Source organism: Scylla paramamosain, chromosome 6, assembly GCF_035594125.1.
Source record: "Scylla paramamosain isolate STU-SP2022 chromosome 6, ASM3559412v1, whole genome shotgun sequence".
Classification (NCBI taxonomy): Eukaryota; Metazoa; Arthropoda; class Malacostraca; order Decapoda; family Portunidae; genus Scylla; species Scylla paramamosain.
Genome location: NC_087156.1, coordinates 790,001 through 807,500, shown reverse-complemented (window position 1 = coordinate 807,500; position 17,500 = coordinate 790,001). Strand labels below are relative to the sequence as shown.

The 17,500-nt window shown below is 39.0% G+C and overlaps 1 protein-coding gene and 2 long non-coding RNA genes across 4 annotated transcripts in view; 1 reads left to right on the top strand and 2 right to left on the bottom strand.

Moving 5' to 3' along the window:
• Positions 1-5,966, bottom strand: part of LOC135101159 (uncharacterized) — a 12,697-nt gene extending 6,731 nt beyond the window's left edge. The window contains exons 1-2 of the long non-coding RNA XR_010269083.1: positions 5,823-5,966; positions 2,327-2,424 (exon numbers count right to left, since the gene is read on the bottom strand). This is a non-coding gene — a long non-coding RNA (uncharacterized LOC135101159). The remainder of the gene's footprint in view (positions 1-2,326; positions 2,425-5,822) is intronic.
• LOC135101169 (probable valine--tRNA ligase, cytoplasmic) overlaps positions 1-17,500 on the bottom strand; it is a 99,841-nt gene that overhangs the window by 43,072 nt on the left and 39,269 nt on the right. The window lies entirely within an intron of this gene.
• On the top strand, positions 7,968-9,602 carry LOC135101176 (uncharacterized). Its single transcript, XR_010269130.1, has 3 exons — positions 7,968-8,429; positions 8,757-8,956; positions 9,397-9,602. It is a non-coding gene; the product is annotated as an uncharacterized LOC135101176 (long non-coding RNA).

The window sequence follows — 17,500 nt, the reverse complement described above, 5'->3', positions numbered from 1 at the left end:
ATTAAAACGAAAATGTTTTGTACCCGCGATGAGGTGTACGTGAGCACAGCGAGATGTAGACGAGTATGAGACACGTTGGCCCCCGCCGCTGGTGACGCATCAGTCAAGCAGCGCTGCTATTTCAGTGACTATTTAGCTGCCCTGAGTGACGCTCTTGCTAGTTACTCTCACCATGGCTACTGCGAAAAAAGTCAAACTTGATGTCCGATCATTTCAGTCATCATGGACAAATGACTTTGGATTTATTCAACAGAATGATCGTGCTGTGTGTGCTCTCTGCTGCGAAAATGTCGTGTGCCGCACATCTAGTGTTAAAAGACACTTTGAAACAAAACACGAGAAGACTTTCAAGGACAGTGCAGACAAGACTGAAGCGATTAAGAAAGCAGTATCCCGCTATGAGAAACAAAGTAATGTGTTTAAGAATCTGAGTGCTAGCAAAATCAATGCAACTGAGGCCAGTTACAAACTAGCTCTGTGTATTGCCAAGCATGGAAAGCCTTTTACTGATGGAGATTTCATAAAAGCAGCTTTCCTAGAGTGCTCTGAGGTGCTTTTTGATGGCATATCAAACAAACACATGATCATCTCAAGGATAAAAGATATTCCTGCCTCAGCTAGGACCGTGGAGAGACGTATTTCTGAAATGGCTGCTAATGTAGGTGAGCAACAAACTGTTGCTTTAACAACTACACCTGTGTTCAGTGTGGCCCTGGATGAAAGCGTGGATATAAATGACATTCCCCGCCTGGCTGTTTTTGCCAGGTACAGTGACACAGAGATACACGAGGAGCTGTGCTGTCTTCAACCTATGTATGGCACTACCAAGGGGGAGGACATACTGAAGACATTCACTGACCATTTTGAGGAGAGAGGGGTTGACATAAGAAAGATTTTTGCAGTTACAACAGATGGTGCCCCTGCTATGGTAGGAAAAAACAAGGGTTTTACCAAGCTTGTTGAGGATAAAATTGGACACCCCATTTTGAAATTGCACTGCATAATTCATCAAGAAAATTTATGTGCCAAAATCTCGAACTCTGATCTCAACAAGGTGATGGCTACTGTAACAAAAGTAGTGAATTTTGTTGTTGCACACTCTTCTCTTACGCACAGGCAGTTTCAAGCTTTCCTTGAAGAGGTGGACAGTGCTTACAAAGATATACCCTTGCACAGCAGTGTTAGGTGGCTAAGCTGTGGGAAGGTATTGGAGAGATTTGTGGAATGCTTTGATGAAGTCAAGCTTTTCTTAACAGAAAAAGGCCAAGGCTACCCTGAGCTGGAGGACAGAGACTGGATTGTGAAACTTATGTTTCTCTCAGACATCACCAAACATCTAAATGACCTCAGTCTTCTCTTGCAAGGTGCAGGAAAAACAGTGATGGACTTGTATGATACTTGGAAGGCATTTGTTGCAAAGCTTGCAGTTTACTCATCAGATATTAAAAATGGTTCTTTCCGTTACTTCAAAAACTTGAAAAACTTATCTGCAACTCATCCTATCAACACTACTGATCTTCAGGTGTACATGCAAGAATTGAAATCTGAGTTCTCAATCAGATTTAAAGATTTCCAAAACATCGGCCCAGTGTTTTCCTTTTTAATCAGACCAGACACGTTTAGATACAGTGAGTTGGACGCATCTCTTTTTGAGTGGATGGAAACTGAGGAGTTGCAAATGCAGTTAATTGACTTTCAGGCATCATCATTGTGGTCAGCTAAATTTTTGGATCTTCGAGAAATATTGGAAACTAGTACGACTGATCATGCAGCCTCCATATTAAGTTCCTGGACATCACTGCCTGATAAAATTCAGTTGCATGAAGAAAGTAGCTTTTGCATTGCTATCAGCATTTGGATCTACATATCAGTGCGAGCAGATATTTTCACACATGAAGCACATCCTCAATCCCCATCGCAGCAACCTTACAACGGATCATTCTGAGGGTTGTGTAAAGCTCAAGGTGTCCAGATATTCACCTGAAATTTCAACTTTGGCCAAAGGGAAGCAAGGGCAAGGATCGCATTAATAATGTGAGTACAATTTTAAAATAAAGAAGTATATTTTTAGTTACTAAGAATAATAAATGCTACAAAAAATGTCACATTTATGTTATGTATATGGAGAAAAATACATTTTACTTTAATTACAATGGTCACTACATACTCAGTCATAGTGTATAATTATGATTTTCATTTTCGTAGGCTACATATAGGGCTGAAAAAATAACATTTGGCACGCAAGGTAGTAAAAAAGTGGCATGAATTATAAACTGGCACACTATGTTCAAAAGGTTGCCGACCCCTGGTATATAGTATCTCTCACCAGCTTCTTCCTTAAGTGGTGATGAGTAGACCTGCCTCCATGGTGGTGGTGGTGGTGGTGGTGAGCTCAGGACATCACCACAAGTACTCAGCAAACATCTGTGGGAAAATAACTTGTCAGTGACTGATACACTTAGCAACTCTCTTTCTTTTCTTTAATTAATTCCTTCCACTGTTAACTTTTGTCTGCCTCTCCTGCTCGGTCCTAATGGTGGCTCAGGGGGGGGAGAGAGAGAGAGAGAGAGAGAGAGAGAGAGAGAGAGAGAGAGAGAGAGAGAGAGAGAGAGAGAGAGAGAGAGAGAGAGAGAGAGAGAGAGAGAGAGAGAGAGATTGTCAGGATAATAAGCAACAGTAATTTTAATGAACGCCCATTACTTAAAACATTAAATATCTTAAACCTTGTTGATTTAAGCTGAACACTGCATCTTATATGTACAAAACAATAAATTCTAATAACTACAACACAACCTAAGCACTATTACCCAAACCCGTAACCAGCATTCACTGAATATCCCCAGACACGAACTAACCTTGTTCAAACACTCAATGCAAAAATATGGAATGATGTGCCACTTGATATCAGAGAATCCACCAGCCTACCTTCATTTAAGAAAAACTTAAAAACACGTGATACAATCCTAATGAACCTTGTATTCCAATAAGCTGATGTTGTAACGTTAGCTTTAGGAAAGTCATATTTACTGTTATGATTATTTCACATTATTATTATTATTATTATTATTATTATTATTATTATTATTATTATTATTATTTCTATTACAGTTGATGTGAGGAAGATGAAAATAAGAAGATAATGCCAAAGCAAGGCCACAGCACGAAATAAATAAATAAATAAATAAATAAATAAATAAAAATAAATAAATAAATAAATAAATAAATAAATAATATATATATATATATATATATATATATATATATATATATATATATATATATATATATATATATATATATATATATATGTATGTATGTATGTATGTAACGCCACCCCCCCTCCCCCCCCGGTTCCCCCCTCCTCCCTCCTCCTCACCGGTCCGATCAGAGCTCTAATGAGACGAGGCAAAGATCTTCACGGTGAAGAAGAAAAAAGAAGAGGAAGAGAGAAGAGGTGAAGCACGCACACACAATAGAAAAAAAGAAAACATTTTTGATTGGTAATGGTTCTCGCCTTCATCGTCATGGCCAGAGGGTAGGGAGAGGTTAATTATCACACAGTACCTACAGTGTGGCTTTATTAGGAGGAACGAAAAATATAAAAATAGCAAAAATAATTAAATGAATAATACTGATGGGATTCTTTGGGTTGACTGACCCACTATGACACTATCGAGTGGTTAATCTAGAAAAAAAAAAAGAAAAGAAGGCACTTGAAATTCTGGTATGGCATATACACTTATACTCCGTTACTTAACACTACGAATACACAAGAAAATAATTACTTTTATAACTCCTCAAGAGTACCATTGATTCTGGGCACCGTTATATCCCTAAATAGCGTCACAGCCTTCATCCATCACTTCTCTACGGCAATAATATTGCTCACAACACATTCACAGTAGATTATATTTGACTAAAGAAACATTACATGGCTAACGCTTTCCCAAGACTCTGTGGCCTGTCTCCACGTGGGACCAACACCGGCTATTTTATCTGTTGCCAGAGGGAAGGGAGACGCCATTCTGTCAACACGTACAGTTACTATATCTTCACTAGAGACATGAATAATAAACATGAACACAGTAATATTCACTTCTAAATAAAAGAAAAATCAAATATTTCAGAGCTACGAGACCCACCTGTTGCCAGAGGGAAGGGAGACGCCATTCTGTGCTCTTCCCCTCAACACCCCCAGGCCTCTGAAGTTATTGAAACCTTAGCTAGTTCTCTCTCTCTCTTCTTTCACAAATAATTTTACTGAACCGTGAGTTTAAATAAAAATGCAGGAATAATTGGCTAGCAAGGTGAGCATATAGGCTGGACATTAGTTGAAGTTAATAATTGAATTCTAAATTACTAACATATTTTATAAGCTAGGGAATGACACCTTATGAGTTACTGGCAGGCTGACGCAACATGATGTAATCCTATTATTCGTATTACCACTGATTAGAGAAAACCACAGTTGAAATAAGTAAAGACTATTTATAACAAATGTTTCAAGACTTCTAAATCACTCCCACGAATACACGCCTTATAAATATACTTTTTCATATAATCACTAAACCTTTAATTACCGCTATTATCCTCCTCTTCACCGCAAGCTACAAAAGAAAACAATTATTGGGGAGACTCAAAGAAACACAGAAATAATAAAAAGGAGCGTTACATGTGTGTGTGTGTGTGTGTGTGTGTGTGTGTGTGTGTGTGTGTGTGTGTGTGTGTGTGTGTGTGTGTGTGTGTGTGTACTAAGTAGGTACTAAAAAAAAAAAAAAAAATGGAGTGGAGTAAGGATGTCATACGTCTGATGGAATGTTAGGTATAATTGCAGTTTCCCCCAATAAAGCGCACGTCAGTATGAAGTGTCTCAAGGTGTAGATCACACACACTGCCAAGAGCATTTTTAACTCCATATTACCTTGTCGCAATCGAATAATAAGGTCGGGACGGAATTTCAAAGATTTACCTCAGTTTTTAGCTGGGATTCTGTTTCCAGTCATTGAAAGGATAGTGTGTATGTTCGTGTTTGTTATCAATGCTGGAATGTGTTCGTGTGTTTGTTATCAATGCTGCGCACACTCTAGCTGCGTGTTAGGTTGTTACCTTAGCTTTCTGGTTCTGATCGATTATACTAATGGTGGGGGTTCAAGGGGGAACAACCCCCTGGTTATAATAGGTTTTTGGTTTGCTACATTTGGGAAATTTCCTCGATTTCTAGGGAAATTTCCCTACATTTTCAGTCTATATCACTCGTATGTGCCCCCCAAAAACCCCAGTTTCCCAAAGGCCCCCAACCAAGCTTGCTGGAGGGGTTGGGGGGTGTGGGTAGAGATTGGGGATATTGGGTGAAACTGCAAATTTACCGAATCTTAAAAAAAAAAACATACGTGGCCGCAGCCAACTGCACATTTTCACTCATGACTACGGTCAGGAAGAAACTGGATACTATTGCACCACGGAACAATGATACACCACGTAGATACGCAACAAGTGGGTACAATACCCTGCTGCACCGTGTCATACACTAGGTGGTACGCAACAAGTGGGTACAATACGTGGAAATGCAACAAATGGACCCGGCTTAGCAGGGCAAGATGGCGTGCGTTTCAAAACAAACATAACACACAAGGGATCAAACCTGCAATAACTCACCAAATCTACACGTGGCTGGTGGTGACCTGACATAACCCGACCTCCAGACCTACACGTGGCAGTGGTGGAGACCTGACATAACCTAGAAAAAGCTTGTGGCCAGCCCAGGAGAAACGGTCACTTGCCACACGCGGGCACCCACACCACCACCTCACACCTAAACTTACTTTTCTCAGTCCTTCTTCATTTCACGGATTCTTGTGTTCTCTTGGAATCACAAATGAATGATTTATCTGCACTCTTCTCCTGTACTGCGAGAACAAACTGCAGAACAAAGGCACGGGGGAGACCAAAGACAGTACGCTTTTGCTCATGGCTGAATCTTGGCGGCAACTGCCCGCGGCTTGGCGTCGCCACGCCAACTCCCGCTAAATTTCGCTAAAGGGGGCCTCACAGGCACATACAGGGACGCCCACACATATTCAAACTAAATACATTATAATACACATATGTATTTAGCATAGAATAATACTCGCTCTCTTATTAACATTATTATTATTATTATTATTATTATTATTATTATTATTATTATTATTATCATTATTATCATTATCATTATTATCATTATCATTATTATTATTGTTGTTATTTTAAATGGCGTTATTTTTTGGTTGCATAATATTTAGAATACAGAAAAGGAAAACATTTTGTGATTCCTTTTAATTATTGGTGAAAATATATAAAAAAAAATACTTAATTATTATAAGTATTATGGTTGTTTTATTTGTTTATATTCTTTATTAATATTATCATCATCATCATCATCATCATCATAATAATAATAACAATAATAATAATGATAATAATAATAATAATAATAATAATAATAATAATAATAATAATAATAATAATAATAATAATAATAATAATAATAATAATAATAATAATAATAATAATAATAATAGTAATAATAATAATAATAATAATAATAATAATAATAATAATAACCCATGTTTCTCTGCCTCAGCTTCGGTCTCTTTCATCTACCCTTGTCATTAATTTTTTTTTTTTATCCTCTTCTAGTCTCTCTCTCTCTCTCTCTCTCTCTCTCTCTCTCTCTCTCTTAGTAATTTGTGTATAATTCAAAACTTTCATTCCGGAGCAGCAATTATGTCGCATTTTCAATTTAACGTTTTGTCATTACCTTTCATCATATTTGATAAGAGAGAGAGAGAGAGAGAGAGAGAGAGAGAGAGAGAGAGAGAGAGAGAGAGAGAGAGAGAGAGAATACCACCCTTATACCGAGCTGTCAGATGAAAGATGTGTGCCACTGAGGGTTGAGGGCGTGGCTGCCAGGTCCAATATGCGTGTTTTTCTATCAGTTAACACGTATATGTGGTATGGTATGATTGATTAATGCTTTTCTTTACTTCTTTAAGTATTATTGAAAATGTGAAGTCTCCAGCGTAATTTCTCTATTCTTTTTTTTTTTTTTTTCATGAGAGGAGACCGATCAACAAGGGAAAAAGGCTTTTTCCATCAGTTAACACAGTATGCGGTAAGAATTGATAGATTAATACCTTTTTCTTTACTTTTTTTCCGTGTTATCACGCATAATTTCTTCATTTCATCCTATCACTCGTGTCAGATTTGGCTCAGCAGAAGCAAAGGTACGTACTAACTCTAAATATGCCGCTAGCTAAATATGCCGCTCACATATAAATTTAAATATACCGCTAGTTGGGTGTAAGATTCGATGTTGATAAGGAAGAGTTATAAAAATAACAAACTGCTATCTTATATAAATAAAGTATCAATAATCAGAAAGAAAATACTGGATTAACTAATGAAATAATTAAAAGTTACTATATGTCGTCAATCATGTGAACATGTAAGTGTATTTCAAAGATGTTATTTACCACAGAATAATGTTTACACCGCGCCAGCCTCTTTCCTGATCCTGTTTAAAGTTACAGGATGTGTTATCTTCTCTTCCTGCACCTGCTATTGATTCTGTAAGATTTTCTTTATCATACTTAATTATTCAGACAGTCAGTTAGAGGAGAGATGATGAGACAAAGCTTTTGGTTCCACCCTGTCTAGAAGAGCAGTATGAGTGGACCCCTCCCCAGACATGTGAAGCATACTCCACACCTGGATGGATAAGACCCTTGTACTGAGTTAGCAGCTTGGGGGAAGAAAATAGAAAACATCAGTTAGTTCTCCTTATAATTGATAAAGATGCAAACTTGGAATTATCATATAAACATTTGCTTCCTATCTTACCTCTGATAAATGAAAACACTAAGATTCTTCCATTAGGTAAGATAAATTAGCCAGATTCCTTCTTCATTTAGATAAAGCTACACACATTTCCCAATTTAGCATAACCACCACCAGTATCTCACTGTTAGCTAATCCCACACTCCCTACTTACTTCTGTATTTCCTCCTTCCTATGACTCGGATTCTTTCAAGAGGGGGGTTTCATAAAACTTATCTTCCAATTTTTTATGATCTTTTTGACCTTTCTTTTGCGACTGACAGGTCAGTGGGTCTTTTTCCTTTTTGCTCTTTTTGTTGTCCTTGGCCAGTCCTCCTCTTACATGAAAAAAGAAAAAAATTAAGTTAAACAAATGAAAAAAAAAAAAAAAAAAACACTTGGCAGGTAAGTATGTGTTCATAGGTGTGAATGTCACAACCAGCGACTACATTCGTGGTCTTCTTATTGCAGACTCCTCCAGAAGCAAGGAACTGCCAGTCCAGTACATCACAGGAGGCATTGCTATTGGGCGGCAAAAAAAATTCACCCTTCAGGAAGATATTTGACCACAGGTGTGTGTGCACGTGTGCGTGTGTGTGTGAATTAAGATCGAGGAGAAAGTAGAAAGTGGATGGAGGGATGGAACTGCAAAGGATGGGAGTCAGAGGTGAAGGTGCAAGGGACATGCAATGATGCAATATTCCTTTTTAATCTTCCCTGTAAAATTTAATCTTATAAAATCCTGATGTGCCTTCATTCCATACAGCCTGCATTTTACTACTACATTATTACACAACATAAAAGCATAATACACTTCAGCTTTTTCCACAATGACAATATTTCTTTTCAATCTTCCGTACCAGACTTTCTTTCTCTACAAATCCTTATTCTTCCCACAGTCTGCAGAAGATGTGTGAGTCAGGCCTGATGAACAAGCTGAGGACCAAATGGCTATCAGCAGGAACCTCAACATGTGGCAGGAAGACTAAAAATCACAGCCAGCCTCTCTGATGTGGCTGCAGTCTTCATCCTCTTGATGGGTGGTGCAGCATTTAGCTGTCTGCTGCTGCTGCTGCTGCTGCTGCTGCTGGAGTATGTGGTGGGTAGTGATGCAGGTGTGACATAATGGCTTGTATTCTGAAATGCTCTGCTCTCTCACCATGACCATTTTCAGAGGCCACATAGATGGGTTCTCAAGGTTTCTCCTGTTGATAAATTTGAAATCTTGTTAATTTGGCATTAGACCTGTATAAGCACTCTTAACATTTGTGTACCTTCATCTAGAGGCTTTTGAAAGCAGTGGAGGTGAAATTTAGAAGACCTAACACTTGAAAGCAACAATGATAACCTTCAGTTCTATCTACCTAGTACAGTATATGGACCAGCTGACAAACCCACACAGTGATGCCAAGGCAAAGCACATAACATACCTTAACGATTGAAAGTCTAACATATCCTGCCATGTAAATAAGAGCATAAGGGAAGCTGCAAGACTACACTAGGCAGGCCCTCTATAAAGCATATTTACCACACTTACAGGTACAACATGCAAGACAGAGGTGGTGGATGATGAGTTCCTGGGGATTGCTGACCTCAATGAAGCACAGACATAACAAGAGATGGGAGACCTGCACTGTTAAAGCCTTAAGCATTCTAATCACATTCCATGTAACTCTCTTCACTCTTAGATCCCTTATTGGGTATTCTTATGTATAGTTGCTCGCAAATATGGAGTTTAGTTATAACTTTTGTGCTTTATTACCACTGGGGAAATGTCACATGGCTCAAAAGAGCTTGAAGGCTTGGGGACTTGGTATGGGTCAATACAGCACTGGCTGGTGGCTAGCTTGACACACACACACACACACACATACACGTATGATGCAGCACTTAACAACTACATTACAGTATTATTACAGGTACCATCTCTTAAGATGGTAGGCATAAAATGTTATCTGCCATTTAATAATGGTTTTCTATAGATCTGAATGTAAGGCAACTCCACTCACAGGGAGAACACATGAGGTAAATAATGAACTGCTTACAAGAACAGAGAACAGTAACAGGACACATGCAGTGCTGATAAGGAAAACCATACCAGTACCTCAGAAAAGTACACCATACACAAAGAAAATCACACCAATAAGTCAGGGAGAAAAAAAAAAAAAAAAACCTAACCTAATGACATGGGGACTAAACCTGATTGCCTTGTCCATTCCAATTTCCATCTATTTCTTGTCTAAGACCATTTGTTTTTGGACATATGAGTACACAGTACACTTGTTACCTTGACCTGAGTCACTGCCAGGATCAGTACTATGCCATTTATCTAGTGCTGCATGGTTGTAGGTTTTCAGGATGAAAGGTGCATGCAGGACACCACCCAACGATCGCTTTGCTTGAGTAAGTCCCCCATGGACTGTGATCTAGTTAATAAATGTCTTGATCTCATCCATACCCTGGAAGGTGCTGGTGCCACGGTCCATTTCACCTGGATACCCTCTCACGTGGGTATCCCGCTTAATGAAGAGGCAGACTGCCTTGCTCAATGTGCCCTTCAGGATGACAAGGTGGACCCTGGTGCTGAGTACACTGTGGGCTATGTTAAGAGTAGCATTAAGGACTTTGTACATAGTAGCATTAGTGATCAGTTGGAGCTCTGTTGCCATAGGGGCAGTGGCAGTAGTGTTCACTATGTACATGTCTCCCACCTATGGGAGACACATTGCATCACACAACAGGGTGGCAATGAGGCTCAGTTTAGGCTATAAATACTTTTGGGAAGTCGGTGCTTCTCCTGGCGTGTGCTGTGTGCTGTGTGCTGCACCAAGGGGACACACTGCGTCATTATGTCACGGAATGTCCTCTCGTTGCTACATTTATGCTGCAAGGTCAACATGACTTGTACACCCTCATTGACCATTTCTTGGACTCAGCCACTCTCAGGGATATACTTAAGGAATATCCTACGTTTGCTCCCAGACTGTAGAATATTTATGCAATAAGGTGTGCAATATCTGTGTAGCTGCACCGGCAGGTCTTCATTACCTCTCAGGTGATCTGTTTTACTGATAGTATTACTGTCAAGTTTGGCAAATTCCTTGCAATCATCTAAATCATGATCCTTTGTACAGTAGTGACAGAACCATCCTTTCCTTTCCTGCTCCTTGGGATACTGTTTGTTGGCTTGGACACTTACTTTACTTTGGCATGAGCACAATGGTTTTTCCTCAATTGATTTAGCCATGAAAGTTCTACTCCCTCTATTTTTTGTCATGGCGTTTGATTCCCTTGGTTTCCAATTGGCTGCTTGTGTTTGAGTTTTGATCCAATCATTTCCTTCTGTATTTACTGAATCCCAGTAAACAAAGGGATTGCTTGCTCCTTTTGCTTCCTTCTGGATAAATTCAAATAACATTTTAAAGGGTGGGTGGTGGTCTTCATCACTGCTAGGAGTGTTGCTGTTACTGTTAGTATCAAGATATGTCTTTACTTGCTTTCTTCACTCATGAACAATATGATTAGGGAGTTTTGCTAGCATCTTTCTCTGCTCTCTACAGTTGTTCAGAAATGACAAATGAGAAGTGTGTTTCATTGCAGCTAGACAGCACTTCAAAAAATCTGAGATTGCTGTTAATGCTGGACCGTTATGCTGAGAGATCGGTAGCCAATTCATTAACTTTTTTGTGTAAGCATCAGCCATGATACTTTTGTTTCCAAATCTATCCATAAGAATTTTCTTTGCTTGCCCATAGTCAGCATCAGAGTTAAAGTGCATGATGATGATAATAACAATAATAATAATAATAATAATAATAATAATAATAATAATAATAATAATAATAATGATGATCATACATACATACATGTACCAAAGCAGTCTCCCTCACAAAAAAAAGTGGTAGTCATGATGAGGCACAGAACTTTCACGCACACACACTCATTCACACCTTTCTTTTAGCCCCTTGGCCTCCGATAGAAAAGGGAAAGTACTCTTGCCTTCACTTTATGAGGATCAGTTGCACAGCTTGGGCAGTTTTGCTGGAAAAACTCAAAAATTATTTATCCAAAAAAAAGATGCATCGGGTGAGCTTAGTGACACAGGATACAGAAGATTTTGTTTAGAGCGTGCAGGTATTCTCATTATCACCAATCTAGTGAGGGAAGCCTTACAGAGTGACACAGAGGAACAACACACACACCACCAAAATGAAGGTAATCATAACACTTAGACATCTTGCTGCTTTGAAAAGTTACTGTGAAAATGCAGTTCAAGTAGTGATGGCATCGTAGGTCATCAAGAGCCACAGGTGGCTTACTACTGAGTGTCAAATCCTGTTTGTTTACCTTGAGGATCTTTAATAGGATCACATTTACCTTATTTCAAAGATTGAATTACTGTCTTACCCACTGTGTCTCTCCTTCAAATATATAAAACAAAGAAAATATTTAAATAAACTATAAATTAATAATAAATGGCAGCTTTTGCTATGTCTTTTAATATATGGAATCGAATAACTTTGTTCAGGAACTGAATTATGGTACAGCAACTGAATGAATCATTTCAAAATTGTTAGAAAACCGATTTGTTCAGAAAGGGAGGCATTCAGTAACTAAGGTTCCACTGTAATAATAATAATAATAATAATAATAATAATAATAATAATAATAATAATAATAATAATAATCTTTCTATATACCAGGCTGGTAATTCCTCACAGGGTGGCACAATATTATTACACCATTTTTTAGGGGCTAATATCTTTAAGATAAGTTATGTTTGTAATAAGCTACATCATTCAAATATACAAAAAAAATACTAAAACTTTATTACAGATCTCAGTTTTGACTTAGACTATTAAACAGGAACATTTTCATTTTACTTTTTGAAAATATTGAAATTACAACAATTTTTTGTATCATCAGGGCAATATGTTCCATACTTTGGGACCAACACAGTGTGTGGAAAATTTATACAAACTAGTTCTTGCTTGTGGGCAAATGAGATTAAGATGATTTCCTCGGGTACCTTGGCTATGGTGGAATATATTAAATATTATGTTATTAGGATCATTACCATTAATATTTTTATATATATGGTCAGCGCTATGAAATATTTCTTTAAGAGGTCGAAAGTTAGTATATTTAAGTCCTTAAACAGTAAGTCGATGTAATCATATTTACCTTTGAAGTACCCCTATTCTGTCCACCTCTCTAATGCAAGAGTTAACCAGTATTCTCAGTCATTCATCCCTTTCTCTGGTAAACTCTGGAACTCCCTGCCTGCTTCTGTATTTCCAACCTTCCTATGACTTGAATTCCTTCAAGAGGGAGGTTTCAAGACACTTATCCACCAATTTTTGACCACTGCTTTGACCCTTTTATGGACGAGGCATTTTAGTGGGCATTTTTTTTTTATTAGATTTTTGTTGCCCTTGGCCAGTGTCCTTCCTACATAAAAAAAAAAAAAAAAAAGACTACTATTCCCTCTTTCAATGACACTCAACTGTCCCCCTCTTCTACACTCTTTCAGCTCTGTCTGTCAACATCTACCTTTCCTTCTTGCTGGAAGTTTGCCTACATTCAACCTGTTCCTAAAATGGGTGACCGCTCTAATCCCTCAAACTACCGTCCTATTGCTTTAATTCCCTGCTTATCTAAAGTTTCTGAATCTATCCTCAACAGGAAGATTCTTAAACATCTATCACTTCACAACCTTCTATCTGATCGCCAGTATGGGTTCCGTCAAGGCTGCCCTACTGGTGATCTTCTGGCTTTCCTTACTGAGTCTTGGTCATCCTCTTTTAGAGACTTTGGTGAAACTTTTGCTGTTGCCTTGGACATATCAAAAGCCTTTGATAGAGTCTGGCACAAAGCTTTGATTTCAAAACTATCCTCCTACGGTTTCTATCCTTCTCTCTGTAACTTCATCTCAAGTTTCCTTTCTGACCGTTCTAAACCAAACTTCTTGTCCTATCCACTCCTATGCTGATGATACCACCCTGCACTTTTCCACGTCTTTTCATAGACGTCCAACCCTTCAGGAGGTAAACATATCATGCAGGGAAGCCACAGAACACCTGACTTCTGATCTTTCTAAAATTTCTGATTGGGGCAGAGCAAACTTGGTATTGTTCAATGCCTCAAAAACTCAATTCCTCCATCTATCAACTCGACACAATCTTCCAGACAACTATCCCCTCTTCTTCAATGACACTCAACTGTCCCCCTCTTCTACACTGAACATCCTCGGTCTGTCCTTTACTTATAATCTGAACTGGAAACTTCACATCTCATCTCTAGCTAAAACAGCTTCTATGAAGTTAGGTGTTCTGAGACGTCTCCGCCAGTTTTTCTCACCCCCCCCAGCTGCTAACTCTGTGCAAGGGCCTTATCCGTCCATGTATGGAGAATGCTTCACATGTCTGGGGGATTCATCACAAATGTCCCCGGGTTGGACTGTTTTCCTCCTACTTTCTCTATTATTATTTTCAGTCCAGAGCGGGATGTTGCCTCTGTGTGTGCAATGACCTAACTTGCTCTCCTGCCCATGCTCTTGAGTCTTCTGAATTTTCTACCATCTGGCTATCACTGCAGAGTCACTTAAGCTAAATTTATCTGTGCTGTATACCTCTCACCTAACTCCTCTAAACTATAAAAACTTTTTTGACCATTTAACTTCCAAAATGAGAGAGAGAGAGAGAGAGAGAGAGAGAGAGAGAGAGAGAGAGGAGAGAGAGAGAGGAGAGAGAGAGAGAGAGGAGAGATGAGGAGAGAGAGGAGAGAGAGAGAGAGAGAGAGAGAGAGAGAGAGAGCATACACTGTATTTCTCAACATATCCACTTTTGCAAAACTGTATTAAACCGCCCTTGTGCAGCACGGCCTGAAGTCATACAAAGGAGGAGGAGGAGGAGGAGGAGGAGGAGGGAGGAGGAGGAGGAGGAGGAGGAGGAGGAGGAGGAGGAGGAGGAGGAGGGAAGCAAGGAATACTAGAATCCTAATGTTCCCACTGTTACCTCAGCCAGTCTCAAATTTTCTCTAAAGTGATCCATTTTCTTCCGAGAAACGCACAGGTATCTAAGTTAGGTGCGCCAGGAGGGAATTAGCGCTGGTATGTAACGGTAAGGCCAATGCCTGCATATTATAGTCAGAGAGAGAGAGAGAGAGAGAGAGACGAGAGAGAGAGAGAGAGAGAGAGAGAGAGAGAGAGAGAGAGAGAAGAGAGAGAGAGAGAGAGAGAACCTTAGTACCCTGCTACAGCATTATTCAGGACAGACAACAGGGCACACCATCCAGATACAACTTAATGTTAGCCTAATCAAATACAAATTAGTACATTCATAAACAACAATACATAAATACATTACATTACTAAATAAGGTAATAAAAAGTATCAGAAGGTATTGATGATAGTGTTCCTCAAACTTTTCCATTCCATTCCTCTCCCAAAAAAATAAATAAAAAAATAAAAAAATAAAAAATCCCCATGGCCCATGGCTGCCTTCAGCTCTCTCTCTCTCTCTCTCTCTCTCTCTCTCTCTCTCTCTCTCTCTCTCTCTCTCTCTCTCTCTCTCTCTGTCCTTCACCATTTCTCCCACCCCCCCAAAAAAAAGTAATGTTGAAGCTAAACTATTTCTGCCATAATCCCTCTTTATCACCATAGTATCTAGGTCCAGTCAGCAGTCAAGGAATGTTTTATTTATCTTTCAATTGAAAGTATAGGGTACGTGAATGGGAGGAAAGAGAATAGCCTATCGGGGTGCCGTTTTTTTTTTTTTTTTTTTTTTTATGTAAGAAGGACACTGGCCAAGGACAACAAAAATCCAATAAAAAAATATGCCCACTGAAATGGCAGTCCCATAAAAGGATCAAAGCAGTGGTCAAAAATTGATGAATAAGTGTCTTGAAACCTCCCTCTTGAAGGAATTCAAGTCACAGGAAGGTGGAAATACAGAAGCAGGCAGGGAATTCCAGAGTTTACCAGAGAAAGGGATGAATGACTGAGAATACTGGTTAACTCTTGCGTTAGAGAGGTGGACAGAATAGGAGTGAGAGAAAGAAAGAAGAAAGAAAGAGAAAGTCTTGTGCAGTGAGGCCGCAGGAGGAGGGGAGGCATGCAGTTAGCAAGATCAGAAGAGCAGTTAGCATGAAAATAGCGGTAGAAGACAGCTAGAGTTGAAACATTGCGGCGGTGAGGGACTCACCGAGACTGCAGCTCACGACCTGGGGTTCGAGGGAACGAGAAACTTACAAGCCAGCGTTGTCTTGGTCGTCTGCCTGGCTGGTCAGGCAGACCAAGTCTGCCTAGACCAGCCTAGACTAGGACCAAGTCTGGTCCTATTCATCTTGCTTAGGATCTTGTCCTTAAAACATGCCGTGCCCTCGTAAGAAGTAAAGGCCTCAGAAATAACTAATTAGGTTCTTACAAGTGTTTTCTCTTTCCTTTGGTGATCCAAAGTAATTGTACAACTTTTTTTTGTGTGTGTATGTGCTCAAGAGAGAAAGACTCAAAGGCAAAAACAGTCACGAAGGAAAGGTTCACTAATTAATTGAAAAAAAATAAATAAGAAAAAAACTAAAGAACCAATTTACAAGGACCATAGAAACCTTCTTTAAGACGCAAATAACTTCCAGTACAGCATGTCAAAAGTAGTCAAGTTAAGATGCCAAAACATTTCCCTTCTCGTTAATCTAAAGTCGCTGTTGTGGATTATATGATTCATTACATTTGTATCTCTCTCTCTCTCTCTCTCTCTCTCTCTCTCTCTCTCTCTCTCTCTCTCTCTCTCTCTCTCTCTCTCTCTCTCCCAATGTGCATGAGTTTATCTCCATACAGTGTGCTTATAATGGCTGTTAAATGTTAACCATTGCTCATTGCTTATTTGCAGATTCATCTCGTATTACAGGAATTCCCTTTTTCTCTATAAATCAACTATTAAAAAAGTGGTAAGGACGAGCAGATAGACATGTTGGCAATCTGTTTAAAACCATTGTGTGTTGTGTGTCTGGTGGTAACTGAATACGTACAACTCAGGGCCTGTGCTTTGAAACTCTTGTTCTCTCCTAAGGACTATTTTCAAAGGACACAGATATTTGGTCAATCTTATGTTTTTTTTTTTTTTTCCTTTTTATTACTGGTGGGTAATCATTATTAGCTATCACCAAAATCATGAAAACACCTTTAAGAAACTGTTACTTTTACTTGAGCTTCTTCTCCAAAAAGCATAATAACTTTCACTAGAGCCCGTTGACCTAAGACACCGACAAACACTCCAAAACACAACCAAAACTCCCCAAAATATATCTAAACCCACCTAAGGTACCCAGAAACACACATACCCGCCCACAGCACACCCGTACCCACTCAAAACACATCCAAACTCATTCAAAACAGCCCAAAAACACTTAAAACATCCCAACACACACCCAAACTCATCCAAAAACTGACCAAAACACCCTAAAATACTCCTAAGACACCCCAAATCACATCAAGAATGATAAAAAAGAAATCTAAATACATAAAATAAATATATGAGACAGGCAGGGAACAGAGTATTGAGGTACAGGGGGCAGGAAGGGTGTACTAAGGAGTAGGGAGAGAGAGGGTGTAGTAAGGTGGGACAGACATTCAGACAGGGAAAGT